Genomic DNA, 18173 nt, shown 5'->3' with positions numbered 1-18173 from the left:
CCAATCCCAAAGAAAGGCAATGCCAAAGAATGCTCAAACTACCACATAATTGCACTCATCTCACACGCTAGTAAAGTAATGCTCAAAATTCTCCAAGCCAGGCTTCAACAGTATGTGACCTGTGAACTTTCAGATGTTCAAGCTGGTTTTAGAAAAGGCAGAGTTTATTTTGTGTATGGTGTTAGAAAGTGTTCTAGTTTCATTCTTTTACAAGTGGTTGACCAGTTTTCCCAGCACCACTTGTTAAAGAGATTGTCTTTAATCCATTGTAAAAATATTCTTGCCTCTTTTGTCAAAGATAAGGTGTCCATAGGTGCATGGATTTATTTCTGGGCTTTCTATTTTGTTCCATTGATGTATATTTCTGTCTTTGTGCCAGTACCATTCTGTCTTGATGACTGTGGCTATGTAGTAGAGCCTGAAGTCAGGCAGGTTGATTCCTCCAGTTCCATTCTTCTTTCTCAAGATTGCTTTGGCTATTCAAGGTTTTTTGTATTTCCATACAAATTGTGAAATTATTTGTTCTAGCTCTGTGAAGAACACTGTTGGTAACTTGATAGGGATTGCATTGAATCTATAAATTGCTTTGGGTAGTATACTCATTTTCACTATATTTATTCTTCCAATCCATGAACATGGTATATTTCTCCATCTATTAGTGTCCTCTTTGATTTCTTTCACCAGTATTTTATAGTTTTCTATATATAGGTCTTTACCTAGAGGAGAACATAGGCAAAACACTCTCTGACATACATCACAGCAGGATCCTCTATGACCCACCTCCAAGAACATTGGAAATAAAAGCAAAAATAAACAAATGGGACCTAATTAAACTTAAAAGCTTCTGCACAAAAAAGGAAACTATAAGCAAGGTGGAAAGAGAGCCTTCAGAATGGGAGAAAATAATAGCAAATGAAGCAACTGGAAAACAACTAATCTCAAAAATATACAAGCAACTCCTACAGCTCAATTCCAGAAAAATAAATGACCCAATTAAAAAATGGGCCAAAGAACTAAATAGATATTTCTCCAAAGAAGACATACAGATGGCTAACAAACACATGAAAAGATGTTCAACATCACTCATTATCAGAGAAATGCAAATCAAAACCACTATGAGGTACCATTTCACGCCAGTCAGAATGGCTGTGATCCAAAAGTCTACAAGCAATAAATGCTGGAAAGGGTGTGGAGAAAAGGGAACCCTCTTACACTGTTGGTGGGAATGCAAACTAGTACAGCCACTATGGAGAACAGTGTGGAGATTCCTTAAAAAACTGAAAATAGAACTGCCTTATGATCCAGCAGTCCCACTGCTGGGCATACACACTGAGGAAACCAGAAGGGAAAGAGACACGTGTACCCCAATGTTCATCGCAGCACTGTTTATAATAGCCAGGACATGGAAGCAACCTAGATGTCCATCAGCAGATGAATGGATAAGAAAGCTGTGGTACATATACACAATGGAGTATTACTCAGCCATTAAAAAGAATACATTTGAATCAGTTCTAATAAGGTGGATGAAACTGGAGCCTATTATACAGAGTGAAGTAAGCCAGAAAGAAAAACACCAATTCAGTATACTAACACATATATATGGAATTTAGAAAGATGGTAACAATACCCTGTATATGAGACAGCAAAAGAGACACTGATGTATAGAACAGTCTTTTGGACTCTGTGAGAGAGGGAGAGGGTGGGATGATCTGGGAGAATGGCATTGAAACATGTATAATATCATATATGGAATGAGTCGCCAGTCCAGGTTCGATGCACGATACTGGATGCTTGGGGCTGGTGCACTGGGATGACCCAGAGGGATGGTACGGGGAGGGAGGAGGGAGGAGGGTTCAGGATGGGGAACACATGTATACCTGTGGCAGATTCATGTTGATATATGGCAAAACCAATACAATATTGTAAAGTTAAAAAATTAAATTAAATTAAAAAATAATTAAAAAAAAGAAAAAGAAAAAGGCAGAGGAGCCAGAGATCAAATTGCCAACATCTGTTGGATTATCGAAAAAGCAAGAAAATTCCCCCAAAACATCTATTTCTACTTTATTGACTATGTCAAAGCCTTTGACTGTGTGGATCACAATAAACTGTGGAAAATTCTGAAAGAGAAAGGAATACCAGACCACCTGACCTGCCTCTTGAGAAATCTGTATGCAGGTCAAGAAGCAACAGTTAGAACTGGATATGGAACAACAGACTGTTCCAAATAGGGAAAGGAGTACGTCAAGGCTGTCTATTGTCACCCTGCTTATTTAACTTATATGCAGAGTACATCATGAGAAACACTGGGCTGGATGAAGCACAAGCTGGAATCAAGATTGCTGGGAGAAATATCAATAACCTCAGATATGCAGATGACACCATCCTTATGGCAGAAAGCGAAGAACTAAAGAGCCTCTTGATGAAAGTGAAAGAGGAGAATGAAAAAGTTGAATTAAAACTCAACATTCAGCAAATGAAGATCCTGGCATCTGGTCCCATCACTTCGTGGCAAATAGATGGGGAAACAATGGACACAGTGACAGACTTTATTTTTGGGGGCTCCAAAATGACTGCAGATGCTGATTGCAGACATGAAATTAAAAGACACTTGCTCCTTGGAAGAAAAGTTATGACCAACCTAGACAGCATATTAAAAAGCAGAGACATTACCTTGCCAACAAAGGTCCATCTAGTCAAGGCTATTGTTTTTCCAGTAGGCATGTACGGATGTGAGGGTTGAACTATTAAGAAAGCTGAGCACTGAAGAACTGATGCTTTTGAACTGTGGTGTTGGAGGAGACTCTTGAGATCCAACTAGTCTATCCTAAAGGAAATCGGTCTTGAATGTTCACTGGAAGGGCTGATGCTGAAGCTGAAGCTCCAATATTTTGTCCACCTGATGCAAAGAACTAACTCATTTGAAAAGACCCTGATGCTGGGAAAGATTGAGGGCGGGAGGAGAAGGGGACAACAGAGGATGAGATATTTGGATGGCATCACTGACTCAATGGATATGAGTTTGAGTAAACTCTGAGAGTTGGCGATGGACAGAGAGGCTTGGTGTGCTGCAGTCCATGGGGTCACAAAGAGTCAGACATGACTGAGCAACTGAACTGAACTGAAAGTTTATTTCTTTGTTTTTTTTGCAGATATAACACACCAACTTTGTTATATCTTTGGCTCAATGGTAAAGAATCCACCTACCAAGGTAGGAGACGTGGGTTTGCCTGGGTCAGGAAGATCCCCTTGCAAAGGAAATAGCAACCTATTCCTATATTCTTGCCTTGAAAATCCCATGGACAGAGGAACCTGGTGGGCTACAATCCATGGGGTAGCAAAGAGTCAGACACAACATAGTGACTAAACAATAACAATAGTTGATTAACTATTTGATTATTCAAATAGTTGATTAACAATGTTGTGATAGTTGCAGGTGGACAGTAAAGGGACTCAACCACACATATACATATACATGTAACTATTCTCCCCCAAACTCCCTTCCCTTCCTGGCTGCCACATAGCATTGAGCAGAGTTGCCTGTGTTATACAGTAGATCCTTGTTGGTTATCCATATAAAATATAGCAGCCATTCATAAGTTTAAATCACACACCATTATAAGTAACATGATGAAACCTCGCAGTGTCCCACTCCATTCTGCCAGGGACCCCCATGGCCCTGTGATCCAGGATCAGCCAAAGCAGATGGTCCTCCTTCTGATGTACCATTAGAAGGTCCACAGTAGCCCAGTGCCAGGTCACAACGCCTACCTCATCCACCTCCTCCATCTCATCACACGGGCGTTTTATCATCTCGCATCATCAGGAGAAGAATGGGCACAGTGCAGTGAGATACCTTGAGGGAGAAACCACATTCAGATAACTTTTATTACACAATGTTGTCATAATTGTTCTCTTATTATTAGCTATAGTTGCTAGTCTCTTCTAGTACTTAGTTTGTAAGATAAGCTTTGCCATAGGTGTGTATGTATAGGAAAAACACAGTGTCTGTAGGGCTCAGTAGTATCTGTGGTTTCAGGCTCCATGTGGGTCTAGGAGTGTATTCCCAGAGAATAAAGGGGGGGGGGTGGTGTGACTGTACATTCTGTTGTGACACAGCAAGTCCCAAGGGCATCCTAGAGTCACTAGATGGGAAGTAGGCTCCGCTTCTTGATAGCAGGTGTTGCAAAGTTACTGCACAAGGGCCACTGATATCAGGAAATGTGCTGGCTTGTGGTGAGTTCTGTGATCTGTCTTAAGAACCCCTTCTCTCTACTATGAAGACTGTTTCTCTAAGTCAAATTAAAATCACACTTCAGCTCATTACCAGCTTGCTATATTCTTCTTTGATGATGGCAAATATTCACTGACTCCTTACCATAGCTTTTCCTCAAGTTAATAGCATTAATTTTCCCTTCAGCTCTCTTTTATCCTCAAAAATAGTTGATATATTGTATGTACAAAACAACCTGAGAAACTGACTCTTGAGAAGGAAGGATAGTTAAATTAACTAGATACTTTTGAATCCTTTGAAATTTTATTATCTGAGAATAAATCCTGGCTTGATCATTCATTTATGCTAAATAATAACAACCACTAATTCTTCCATAGCACCATTTGTAATCAGGCACTGCTCTAAGTGCTTTACTTGAATCCTCACAAACCCCTCTGGACAGGTACACCATAATCGCCGTCCCCTTCAGTAAATGGGGAGACGGGAACACGGAACTAGTGGTGATGGCGTGTCTTCCCGCATACAGATGTCGAGACTCAAGCAGTCTGTGTACCTGCAAATCACTGTAAAAATGTGAGACGTGATTTTACTTGTATCATGAACCTGACCTTGTCATGTTCTTCACTAAGCCGGTGAGAAGTCCTCAGAACGCACAAATTGTTACATGGTTCTCCTGTGCTGCTTAAACAAAGGAACTGATGGTGTCTGTTTAAATGCAAATCAGTCTACAGTGTTAATGAAGTTGCTATCAGTGTGATTTCAGGTTAACTATTTTCGTGTGAGATCTTATTTTCCCACCAAATGTCCTTCCTCTAGTCTTTCTCTGCGGATGAAGACAGCTCTGGTAGTGAAATTCGAGGGAGGAAGAAGAATGCAAGCTACCCTTCAAGTCTCTTGCACCCACTTCCCGTTTTTGCTGGAAATTGTACTCACGTGTATTTGTCCCCAACAAATATTTTCTAATTGATATGTCTTCATCATCACGAACCCAATTTACAGCAGCAGGCATGTAGTGTGTTATTTTTGGAGCGGTGCTATATACACTGCAAAGAATTTGCACATGAGGGCAAAATGGAACAGACAACCGCTTTTGGGGACTGCACAGATTAGTACATCATTGCATACTAACAAAGTGCTAATTGCTCCTTTGACCACGGGCCCAGTTTACAGAGCTTTTGCACAAATGTGCTCTGTGCACTAAATTACAAAACTAACACTGCATTATTTCTCAGTACAGCTTGCAAATTCTTGTAGGGCAGTATGAATTAGCATTAATTAAACCAGAGAAAGAGAGAGGCAGAGAAAGAGAGGAAGAGGCAGAGAGGACTAGCTGGAGAGAGAGAGATACATTTTTGAAAGAACAGAGCAGATGCTAATTACTTAGGTTACAAATGTTGCACTTGTTCAGAAATGATACTAGTATAAGCAAACAGCATCTCTTCTCAAGGCTTGCATTTTGAGAAACAACAGTTTCAAGCCTGAAGTGAATATGAACATTGGTGATTAATAGCTGAAATAAGAGTGATTGGCCTTAGCTGTTATGTGTTTTATCAGATGCATGTGACTAATTCTTGAGGGGATTCTTTGCGTTCAAGATTCCAAATACATTTTTCTCAAAACGGCTAAGAGAATTGGCCACGTGGTGGATGAATAAGGTTTTATCTTTGGTAAGTATGCAAGGTTCACGTATAATTTCTCTCACCCTTCTCTTATTTCATTTAGTGTAGTGTTTGCATCCTTCCATTTATTCAACATAAATGTTGATTTATTGAACTCTGCATATGCTAAAGTATTTGAAAGAACCTCAGAGTGGACAATTTTCTTATTTAATAAATATTTGTTGAGTATCTAATATGTGCTAAGCACAGGAAGTGCAAACAGTCATTATCTTCAAGTGGCTCAGAGTCTTTCTGGATAGATAGACTCTGACTATCTATCAGGTAGTGACTAACTGCTGCTGCTAAGTCGCTTCAGTCATGTCCAACTCTGTGAGACCCCATAGACGGCGGCCCACCAGGCTCCTCCATCCATGGGATTCTCCAGGCAAGAACACTGGAGTGGGTTGCCATTTCCTTCTCCAATGCATGAAAGTGAAAGTGAAAGTGAAGTCGCTCAGTCATGTCCGACTCTTGGCTACCCCATGGACTGCAGCCTACCATGCTCCTCCATCCATGGGATATTCCAGGCAAGAGTACTGGAGTGGGGTGCAGTTGCCTTCTCCAAAGTGACTAACTATAAGAAGGCAAATGCCTCCCTCACAGACTGAAGTCTGCTATCGGGAATGGAAGGCAGACAGCCATTTCACCTATAAGTATGGAGGAGCAGAGACTTTTTCCTGTTGCGTCTGGAATGATACATTCAGATGGGAGACACGGCTAGTATTTCCAGCAGTGGGGTGGGGGTGGAGATCCAGGAGTATCCAGGGGTGGAGATGGTAAGACTCTGAACTTGGACCATGGCAAGGCAATGGAGAACGAAGAACGGATTTGACAACCTTTGCAGAAGGGGACCTGAGAGCAAAGGATATGCACTTGATCTCGACAAGTGAGGGAAATTGACATCAGAGCCCTACACACGGTGGACGATGAACGCACAGGGACCAAAGGAAGGGTGGGATAAGGAAGCAGGACGAGGCTGCTGGCTGTCTGGAGGCTGAGGCTGGCATGGCTAGTTCTCTGCCCATAACCCCCTGGGACTTCTTTACCAGCCCCAGTGGATGTTCACACTCAGCCAACACTTGGGAACACTTGGGAGCAGCTGGAACCTGTGTGTCTTTGCCAACAGCCAATCTCAGCTACTGAAATGCCTTCACCTGCATTCACAGAGAAAGAAAACTGCTGGGAATTTATTAAGAGGATTAAAGAAACCAAGACCAGCCCTTACTCAAGGGTTAATACCTCAGGGAACACAGGTATTTCTCCATCTTTGCACCTAACTGGGACAACTTTGATGTGTGACCTACACCTGTGTTTATCAAAGTTTAGTTTACTTTGCAGTCACTTGAGAGATCATGTGACATTCAGACTCTGATTCAGTAGGGCTGGTGTGTGTGCATGCTAAGTTGCTTTAGTCATGTCCAGCTCTTTGCAACCCTATGGACTGTAGCTCACCCAGGATCCTCTTGTCCATGGGATTCTCCAGGCAAGAATACTGGAGTGGATTATCAGGCCTTCCTCTAGGGGATCTTCCCAACCCAGGGATTGAACCCCCATCTCTTGTGGCTCCTGCACTGCAGGTGAATTCTTTACTGCTGAGCCACTAGGGAAACCCAATAGGGCTGCTGTGAGGATCTGAATTTCTGCAGTTCTAACAAGCTCCTGGTGATGGATGCTGCTGGTCCATGGACCATGCTCTGCATCGAAAGGAGTTACCATAGTCTACAGAGTGCCCCAAGGGACTGAACCAAAATGATCCATTCTCTTTCTTGACATTGTTTCCTTGCTTAACGTCCCTCTCTTCCTGGTCCAAATTCTCCTCTCTCCCACTAGAGTTTTCTGGGAGCACTTCTCAATAAATCATGCCCACAGGAATGCTCATCCCAGTGTCTACAACTGGGGAATGCAGCTTAAGACAGAGGCGTTAAGTTTGGTTTTGAACATGACATATGAGGTGTGGATGGAACATACAGGATGTAATAACCAATGGGTAGTAGGCGGTATTCATCCCTTCCTTCTCTGAGTTCTCCCTTCTTAGCATCTTGAGAACGCAGAACGTGAGGCAGAACTTGGTTGTCTCCAGTTTGTCAATAATAGTTTAAAAGAGCAAGTTTATCTTGTTAGATTCTAGGTTGAAATCTTTGAAAAGATGTGGTATATATGACAAGTCCCACTGACCAAAATATTCTGTTCGTTGAGTGCTTCTGAAACAAAAATTCATGTAAGAATCAACCATTGCTGAAATACAGGTTGTGATTGTGTGAATCTGGGGAGGGGCCTGAGAATCTGTATTTCTAACAGGCTCCTTGCTGATACTTCTGTGGTCTCAGACCCCATGGACCACACTTTGAGAAGCAAGGATCTAAAACACTTGACTTATTCTGAAGTGTAATTTTCAAGGAAATACTCTGAGTTTGAATGAAACCCTGATAACAGTAGCAGTAATAAAAGTACTAGAAGTAGTAATAGTGGTAGTAGTAGGCACAAAACTAAAGTTTTGACATTTGTACACACACATGAAACCATCCTGACATCCAGGAGTGAACACACCCGTCATGACCTAATGTTCCCTCCTGCCCCCTTGTTGTCCTTCCTCCCCAACTCCCCCCCACCCCACTCTAGGCCACCACAGAACTGCTTCCTGTTACTACAGGTGAGATTGCGTTCCCTAGAATTTTATATACATGGCATCAAGCCTTGCATCCTCTATTGTCTGATTTCTTTCATTCAGCATCATTAAGTTGAGATCCATCCCCGCTGTTCTGTGCATCAATACTGCGTTCCTCTCTGTTGCTGACAGGTGTCCCATTGTATGGATATGCCCCAGTTTGTCCATTCTCCTGTTGATGGACATTTGGATTTCTTCCAGTTCTGAGAGTTACAAATAAAGCTATTATGAACAATCATGGGAAAAAAGTAGTAGCAGCACTGACAGCTGACATTTACTACTTACACTGGGTGAGAAGGAGCACTTCCTCTGTGCTCGGCCCTTTTCAAATTGTGGTGTGTATACTAACCCACTTATTCCTCACAGTGATGCTAAGAAATCTAAGAATAAAGAACGGTCAATCTTTTGATTGGAGAGGGAAATGGCAACCCACTCCAGTATTCTTGCCTGGAGAATCCCACGGACAGAGAAGCCTGGCAGGCTACAGTCCGTAAGGTCACAAAAAGTTGAACACGACTGAGTGACTAACAACAATCTTTCAATAGGCTGATTACTGTTCTCTACAAATCTTCCTCAACTTATGATGGGTTATTCTAAGTAGATGCATTTAATGCTCACAACCATCATGGCTTAGCCCTGCCTGTCTTTACTGTGCTCAGAACACATACATTAGCCTACAGTTGGGCGAGATCATTTATCACAAAGCCTATTTATAATAAAGTGTTGACTGTCTAATGTAATTTATTGATTACTGCTCTGAAAGTGAAAACCAGAGTGGGTATCTGGGTACAGAATGGCCATAAGTGTATTGACTGTTTGCCCTGACAGTCACTTGGCTGCCTGGAGGCTGAGGCCACCCAGCATCATAGGATTATGTATCTCATCTCTCTAGCCTGAGAAAAGATCACAGTTCAGATTCAAAGTACAGTTTCTACTGGATGAGTATCACTCTCATATCTTTGTAAAGTTGAAAACTCTTAAACCATCATAAGTCAGGGATCGCTGGTACTGAGGACTTCAGAATATTTGGGCCTTAAGCTAGACAAGTCCAAATATTTGGATTTATTTTGCTAGTCATCACATGATCGATAAGTGCTGTGCTTAGTCACTCAGGCGTGTCCAGCTCTTTACAACCCCATGGATTGTAGCCTACCAGGCTCCTCTGTCCCTAGGATTCTCTAGGCCCTCCTCTGTCCATACCCTCCTCCAGGGGATCGTCCCAACCCAGGGATTGAACCCAGGTTTTCCTCATTGCACACAGATTGTTTAACAATCGGTGCAATCAGGGAAGCCCAAGAATACTGGAGTGCATAGCCTATCCCTTCTCTAGGGGATCTTCTTGACCCAGGAATTGAACCAGGGTCTCCTGTACTGCAGATAGATTCTTTACCAGCTGAGCTACCAGGGAAACCCCATGATTTCTAAGAGGAGAGGACATTTGTGGGAAATGAACAGAGCCTAACTTACTTTTATCTGGGGAGCCCTGGGAAGGCGCCAGAACAGACATATGAGGTGACAATGAATGAAGGAGCTTCTGTGGTAATGTCACAGGGTGCTGGATTGATTTTAAAACTCAACTTAACCCCCACTTTACCCCACCCTTTTGAGTCAGCTTTGGACAGTTGGGTCTGAAAATGACATGGATGACTCAAGCTTTGAAATCTCTATGAAAACAAGAGACACGTCTTCCCACCCTTTGGCAATCTTTGTTTTCTTCCAAATGCTAAGAACCCACACTTTCAGAAAAAAATGACAAACCATGTACAAAATCTTCTGACTTAATCAAAATGAATATTTCTCAAAATCTTCTTTATTTGTACTTATGAAACCTGAAATAAAGTTTAATTAGCAATTGAAAGAAATTGAATATCACTATATTTCCTTGTTTTCAGAAATCAAATGTTAGGATATAATCAGGCAGGTTTATAATTGTGAAAAGAACCTGTTTTCCTTTTGCATCAGGTTTTAATTGTGAACAAGAAGACCTACATGGCTTGAAAGAAACATATGGATGTATCTATTTCTCTCTTATTAAACATCGGGAATCAGTCATGAAGTATGTGTTATGGCTACTCTCTAACACACAGATTTTAAAAATTGTAGCTGATTAAAGTGGAGCAGAAGGAAGCGAGCTGACTCTGGCTGGGGGTGCGGTGTGGGGAGGGGGTAGTGATAACGTCACATCCTGGGCTATGACTGAATGTGGAGGAATGTGAGAGGGCCCTCTTCCTGGTGTTATATGTGTGAAATCATCATAAGCGTAATGAATCCAATTCTGAAAGTCCTCTCTTGTGTAAAGAGAGGAATCATTTTTAGCACCTGAGGAGTTACAGATGATGGTAAACTCAGGCAAGAGAAACTGGACTCATACTGTGTGAATGATGCCTGTTTAGCACATGATCTCAGAGAGGATGTAGGATTCTGACTAGAGAATGGGAAACACAGTGTTGAATTTTGCAAACAAGAAGTAGTCTTTCTGGTTACTGGGAAGGGAAATTAATTTATGATGTTTGCAGAAATTCCCCAACTGTATTATATGGAACAACATTGCATTAAAAGGGTTATTTTGTCAAATAAGTTTAGGAAACCATGCACACCATTTTTGCTTGTGAAGAGTCTCAAGATGCACAAATATACAAGTGGTTTCTGAGGGGGGCCTGCTTCTGGTCTAAGTTTGCTAAAAAAGTATTCTCAGAAAAGAGTATTATGTGAAACTCAGTTCAGAAAATGGAGGAGAATTTTTGGAAGAGTACTTTGATTGCACAGAGGTGTGTCATGACTTAACCAGTAGGTTGAGTTGCTTACTATAAAGAAGTAAAGAAGCTTTATTGAAAGTATAGCTGTAATACTCGGCCAGATAGAGTACTTCAAGCAGAATGGAAGAGACAAAATGAAAAACTCTGGGCAAGTTAAAGGTCCTGCCTAGGAAGCAGGACAATCAATTCCTTGACTTCATGCCGGGGTCCAGCCCCAGCTGATCCAGGGAGTTCGAAGCAGGGATGGTGTCGGCGAGGATCAGGATACAATAGCTTCAATTAGATATTAATTAGAGATGTAAAGAGTAATAGAATGAGGATAGCTCAGTAGGAAAATTCAGTGAAGAAAAGAGGCTGAGTAGCTTGGTTTATGCGGGAGACCAATAAAACTTCAAGACAAGAAGCTTGCACCACTTACGTAGGCCGCAGGCGTCCTTCCGTTCTCCTGAAGGAGAGGAGACGCTGAGGCCTCCCCGGTTGGATCTTAGAAGTCCAGGCATAATTAGTAAGCTTGGTGGGTTCCGCGCTCCAGATGGAGACTCAGCCAGAGTGAGAGAGAGAGAGAGACATGGGGAGACCAGTATTTCGAGAAACTGATCCCAATTCTTTATTTTCCATGGTCTACTTTTATACACTGAGATGTTATGCAAAAGTCACGTGGGGTCAGCAGTCCTGACTTTTATCAAAGTCAGGTGCTTCATACAAATGTATACAGAGGTCTTAGGGGTGTTACATCATCTTCTGGCCAGGGGGCCTGCTGACAATTTATGACCCTCTCCTTGTGACAGCGGTCAGTCAACCAGGACACTTATTTCTCCAGGGGTGATTATTCTTAAAAAAGACTCCACCTTCTGAAGGTACCAGATAAAGTTACATTCCTATAGGGTGAGGGTGTAGTGGGTTTTAATTAAGGAAAGAATTTACATAGCCTAAGGTCTAATGTGATTAATATCAAAGGTTAATACTTATTTCTTCTATATATTCATTAATGTGTAAAAGGGCAGGGGATGTGGAGACTTAGCAGTAAACATTGGCTCAACAAATGAAAAACCCTTCACCAATACAATTTCTAATCAGCCCATTATACTTATACTAATGGTTTTCTAACTTTTCTAAGGAACCTGTTTTTAGAAGGTTTAAAACATCTCGTGCCTCTCACGGTTGGGAGGCTGTGAGCAATCACATGTGGCTGGACAAGCGTGTCAGGCAGGCTAGAGAAACTTCAGAGGAGTTTGTAGGTTAAAACACTCCTATCATGCCCAGGAATTATTATTATCTGGAGCTCTAAGTTAACTCCTTCTCTGAAAGAGGTGGTGGGACACAGCCCCCTGTAAAGTCAGAGGTGTAGGTGAGAGCACAAAGTAGTAAAGTAGGCAGGCTCTGGTTATGGGGGTAGATGCTCGAGAATTTCCAGGGGGACTCCTGAGGCTCGATCCTGCCTTTGCGTATGTCGTGCCTCCTTCCTCATGACCTTTGCCACGGGTGGAGGTCCTCCCAGCGGCTCCCCGCAACTTCAGGTCCTTAAGAAATCAGTCATCTGTGCTCAGTGAGGTCATGTCTTGTATGCCTTTGGATGACTGTGTATTGGGAGGTGCTGCTGTGAGGGGCGCAGTTTCCTTGTAAATTAAATGTTTATTCTTACTTTGCCAGAATCCTAAAAAAGTCTGTCTTTACCTAATCCCTGGTGGTAAAGGATTATTATTATTTTGAGCAGAAAATGACCAAATCTGACTATTTGAACTCAAAAGTGCCCAGGTTGAATTTTTGATCCGCATGACAAAGGAGGCCAAGGTACCGTGAAGTCCAGGCATGGTAATGCCACACACAGAGCCACAGCCCAGGTCAGAGGGAGGCTGAATAAGACCTGCGGAAAGAGGAAATCCAGGCCAGGTGAGCAGGAAGTGGGGATGGTTGCCCTCCCACCTGGCATCCCATAATGATCTCCTTTGGCTTGAATTGTCCTGACACTTCAGAGATCCTCAGCTGCCCTGGAAGGGAGCGGGGGGTTTCTGCCTCCCCACTGCCTCTGTTTCTTCTTGTCTTTGTTCAGTTTGTGGCCTCAGTGCTATCCTGAGGTTGAGCTGTCACTTCGGGCTTGTTAGTCAAATTACGGTGATTAATGCAAACAGCCAACATGAACTTTGGGCTGCTCAGATGTTAGATAACCCACGAGCTGGCAGGGAGCCATCCTTCTGCATCTCCTAAGTGACTCAGACATCTTTCAACACCAGAGAGAGTCTTCCTCAAGCACAAAATTCTGTGATTCTTAAGTAACTCAGACACCCTTCAAAACCAAAAGACAGCCTCTTGGTATTTTGATATAAATGTGATGGCCACATTCTTTTTAGAAGATAAAAATGAGACTGTTCATAAACAAATGGCTTCTGGTGAGAAAGGGTTGACTCCTAGAGTGATGCTTATCTTTACAAGAGGGTTTTCAATAAAATCCAAGCCTCTGTCATCTCTTCTTCTAAATGGGGTCTCTTCTTTAATTAGGTTTGAGAAACAATTGAGAGCCCACCATGTTACTGGTTTAACTTTTACATGTGATAAATGGTGATGTATTCATTTCCCCCCTAATTTGAAGCAGGTAGTTTATAGATTAATGAGAAAAATAAATGTAAGATATGTAGAGCTTTGAAAGAAGCTTACTTATTGACATTAGAGAGGTTATTGTTTATTACATAATAAAGGAAGCCTCAGTTCTGAAATTCTCCAGAGAATAAGTCACCAAACTTTCTGACTTAATGTGAATTTAGAACTCTTGCCACAGGGGACTTCCTGCCTAGACTGGTGTGAAGAAACCAACTATGAGAAAAATGTTCCAAAAACATAAATTGAAGTTTGACTGCCGGGGGATACCCTATGAAACCAGGCATTTCCATTAGTGCACCATTGCATGACTTTATAAAGAGTGCTCAGCAGGAGCAGCACAACTGTGATTCAGTTGGTTTTGTCCTTTCTCTCGTGGGGCCCATCATCTAAGACCAGATGTTAAGACTCAGTGTTTCATTCACTCCCCACTATTCACAGCTTGTTGATACTATATAGATAATTATTCCATCATGAAGACCAGTCTGTCTCCACTTTCATCATAGGGAAGTGAGATCTTTAAGTCCGGTGTTGTCTTGGGTCAATTTTTACATCTAACCCATTGGGTAACATGCTGCTGCTGCTGCTAAGTTGCTTCAGATGTGTCCAACTCTGTGTGACCCTATAGGCGGCAGCCCACCAGACTTCCTCACCCCTGGGACTCTCCAGGCAAGAACACTGGAGTGGGTTGCCATTTCCTTCTCCAATGCATGAAAGTGAAAAGTGAAAGTGAAGTCGTTCAGTCGTGCCCAACTCTTAGCGACCCCATGGACTGCAGCTTACCAGGAGTATGGAATTCAGTTTGAAGATTAATTATTTAGAGATGATGGACTGACATAGCACCATCACCAAGCTTTTCTTTTTAAAGTCAGGAATTATTTGTATATGGCTTCCCTGGTGGCTCAGCTGGTAAAGAATCTGCCTGCAATGCAAGAGACTGCCTGAAATCAAGAGATCCCAGTTCAATCCCTGGGTCAGGAAGATCCCCTGGAGAAGGAAATGGCAATCCAGAACCTCTTGATGAAGGTGAAAGAAGAGAGTGAAAAAGTTGGCTTAAACTCAACATTCAAAAAATTAAGACTATGGTATCTTGTCCCATCACTTCATGGCAAACAGAAGGGGGAAAATTGGAAGTAGTGACAGATTTTCTTTTCCTGGGCTCCAAAACCACTGCAGATAGTAACTGAAGCCATGAAATTAAAAGACACTCGCTCCTTGGTTCTTGGGCTTCCCTTATGGCTCAGCTGGTAAAGAATCGGCTTGCAATGCAGGAGACCTGGGTTCAATGCCTGGGTTGGGAAGATCCCCTGGAGAAGGGAAAGGCTACCCACTCCAGTATTCTGGCCTGGAGAATTCCATGAACTGTATAGTCCATGGGGTCACAAAGAGTCAGACATGACTGAGCAACTTTCACCTTCACTTGTTCCTTGGAAGAAAAGCTATGACCAACCTGGACAGCATATTAAAAAGTAGAGACATTACTTTGCCCACAAAAGTCCATCTTGTCAAAGCTATGGTTTTTCCAGTAGTCATCTATGGATGTGAGAGTTGGACCATAAAGAAGGCTGAGTGCTGAAGAATTAATGCTTTTAAACTGTGGTGTTGGAGAAGACTCTTGAGAGTCCCTTGGACTGCAAGGAGATCAAATCAATCAATACTAAAAGAAATCAATCCTGAATATTCCCTGGAAGGACTGATGCTGAAGCTTAAGCACCAGTACTTTGGCCAACTGATGTAACGAGGTGACTTATTGGAAAAGACCTTGATGCTGGGAAAGTTGAAAGGCAAAAGGAGAAGGGGATGACAGAGGATGAGATGGTTGGATGGCATCACCAACTCAATGGACATGAATCTGAGCAAACTCTGGGAGACAATGGACAGGAAGGCCTGGTGTGCTGCAGTCCATGGGGTCACAGAGAGTCAGACATGACTTAGTGACTGAACAACAACAATCATTTTTATAAAGTAAAATTTATCCTTTTACATATACATTTCTAGCAGTTTCGACAAACACAGTCATGTAACTGATCACTGTCAAAATATAGAACATGTCCATCACCCTCAAATTCATCTCATGCCATACATAGGAACTTTCTTATAACATAAAATGCACACGTTGTAACTCAGTAACTCCCACAAACAGAAAAATATGTAAGCATATGTTTATAAGTGAGTTTTTCCTTATTCCCCAAACTGTAACCAAGTAAAATACCGCTCCCCACACTCCCAGCCCTCGAGCAACCACTGATTAATTTTCTATCTCTGTATCTTATCTTTTCTCTTTCGGTATCATATAAATGGAATCATACAGACTATAGTCTGAGTTTATGAGTGAGGGGAGTGAACTGGCTTTGGGTTCTCTGATATCCTTGGATATGTGGTTTATGCCTTTCATTATTAAAAAAAAAATTGTGTCTACTCTCTTTTCAACTTTTTCTTTTGTCTTGAAGTCTCTTCTTCTAGGACACCAGTTACTTGTATGTTAGAATATTTGACAGTGTCTCACAGTTCTTAAATGCATTGTTCTTTTCTCCTTGCTTTTTTCCTCTTTGTGTTTCAGTTTTGATCATTTCTGTTGCTCTCTTTTCATGTTCATTATTTATTTTCTTGGCTGTATCATATTTCCTATTGAGTCTGTCAAAGACATTCTTCATCTGTCTTTTCATGATTGTATTTCTAGCATTTCCATTTGACTTATCCTCACAGTGTCTATTCCCCACTCATTCATGAATGTTGTGCCTCTTTCCTCTTTCCCACTGGAAACTTGACCATGTATGTGATGTGTGCTGTGTATCAAGTCGTTTCAGTCGTGTCTGACTCTTTGCAACCCTATGGATGATAGTCCACCAGGCTCCTGTGTCCATGGGATTCTCCAGGGAAGAATACTGGAGTGGGTTGCCATCTGCCAGTACTGGAAGATCCCAGGGGATCTTCCCAACCCAGGGATCAAACTGTGTCTCCTATGTCCCCTGCACTGGCAGGTGGGTTCTTGACCACTAGCGCCACCTGGGAAGCCCCATGTATATGACAGTTATTTTAAATTCCCAGCCTGATAGTTCCAATACCTGGGTCATGTCTAGGTCTATTTCTGCTAATTGCTTTGTGTTTATTTCTTCTTGTTTTTGTGTATACCTCATCACTTTTTTTGGAGAAGGCAATGGCACCCCACTCCAGTACTCTTGCCTGGAAAATCCCATGGACGGAGGAGCCTGGTGGGCTGCAGTCCATGGGGTCGCTGAGAGTCGGACATGACTGAACGACTTCACTTTCACTTTTCACTTTCATGCATTGGAGAAGGAAATGGCAACCCACTCCAGTGTTCTTGCCTGGAGGATCCCAGGGATGGGGGAGCCTGTTGGGCTGCCATCTATGGGGTCGCACAGAGTCGGACACGACTGAAGCGACTTAGCATCACTTTTTATTGTTACAGACATTGTGTGTAGGACAAAATATACTGAGGTAATATTATTGATTCCTGCAAATAGGCCGTTTTTGGGTACTCAGCCATTTACATGGGAGCTGGGTTGACCAGACTTGATCTGAGTCTAGGTTTTGTCATTGCAATGGTCATCTTCCTAAACACTGGCTTCAAATTGCCCAAGCACTGTCCTATGCTTGGGGTGGTAGCTATGGGATTGGAAGGATTTTCTTAATGTTTTGCTTCCCCCCTCAACTTTAAGCCTTCTCTGGAATCCTGCCCCACAGTATGCTCTCTCTGGGACAGTCCCTCAGTGCCTACTGGCTTGGGATGAGGGTGGCGTGGTCCCCTACTCTTCTGCTCTAGCCTTGGTCCCAGTGATCCTGGATGCCTGAGCCTTGTATGGGAGGCATCCTCCGAGATCCTGCACCTTCTCTTCATACCAATTGCACTGACTGGTATCTTGCCAGTCTTGTGCTGAAGAGTTTTGCACCCCTCCCCAAAATAGAAGACCTTTGATGTTATTTGTACGGGAACTCAGACCCCAGATGATTTCCTGCCCTTCCCCAGGGATTAAAGGTTTTCTCCTTCTTTACTTTCTTCCTGAGATGCAGTGGGTTGTCTCCTGTGCCATCAAAGTGACAGTCTTTGCATGTCTCCTGTAACATCTCAAGGCTTGCGTTTTGTGGGATACAGATAGGTCCCTTTTCTTCAGCAGCCACTGCCTCTCTTCTCCAGACTTTCACATGAACACGTGGGAGAGCAGTCATAGAGAAACTCTTTGAGTGAGGGGAAATCCTCAGATGTTTGAGGATCCTACATGGTTGCTCTTGCTGCTGCTGCTGCTGCT

General features: G+C 42.5%; 1 long non-coding RNA gene across 3 annotated transcripts in view; it reads left to right on the top strand.

Moving 5' to 3' along the window:
- The window catches only part of LOC129635212 (uncharacterized), a 149161-nt gene that overhangs the window by 73374 nt on the left and 57614 nt on the right, over window positions 1-18173 (top strand). Inside the window, exon 3 of one of the 3 annotated variants that reach the window (XR_008706156.1) lies at window positions 3153-3213. The exons of the other annotated variants lie outside the window; for them this stretch is intronic. This is a non-coding gene — a long non-coding RNA (uncharacterized LOC129635212). Of the gene's footprint in view, window positions 1-3152; window positions 3214-18173 lie in introns of those variants that run through there. 3 annotated transcript variants of the gene reach the window in all.

This window comes from Bubalus kerabau, chromosome 20 (genome assembly GCF_029407905.1).
Source record: "Bubalus kerabau isolate K-KA32 ecotype Philippines breed swamp buffalo chromosome 20, PCC_UOA_SB_1v2, whole genome shotgun sequence".
NCBI classification, from domain to species: Eukaryota; Metazoa; Chordata; class Mammalia; order Artiodactyla; family Bovidae; genus Bubalus; species Bubalus kerabau.
This window is presented reverse-complemented; position numbering and strand designations above follow the sequence as displayed.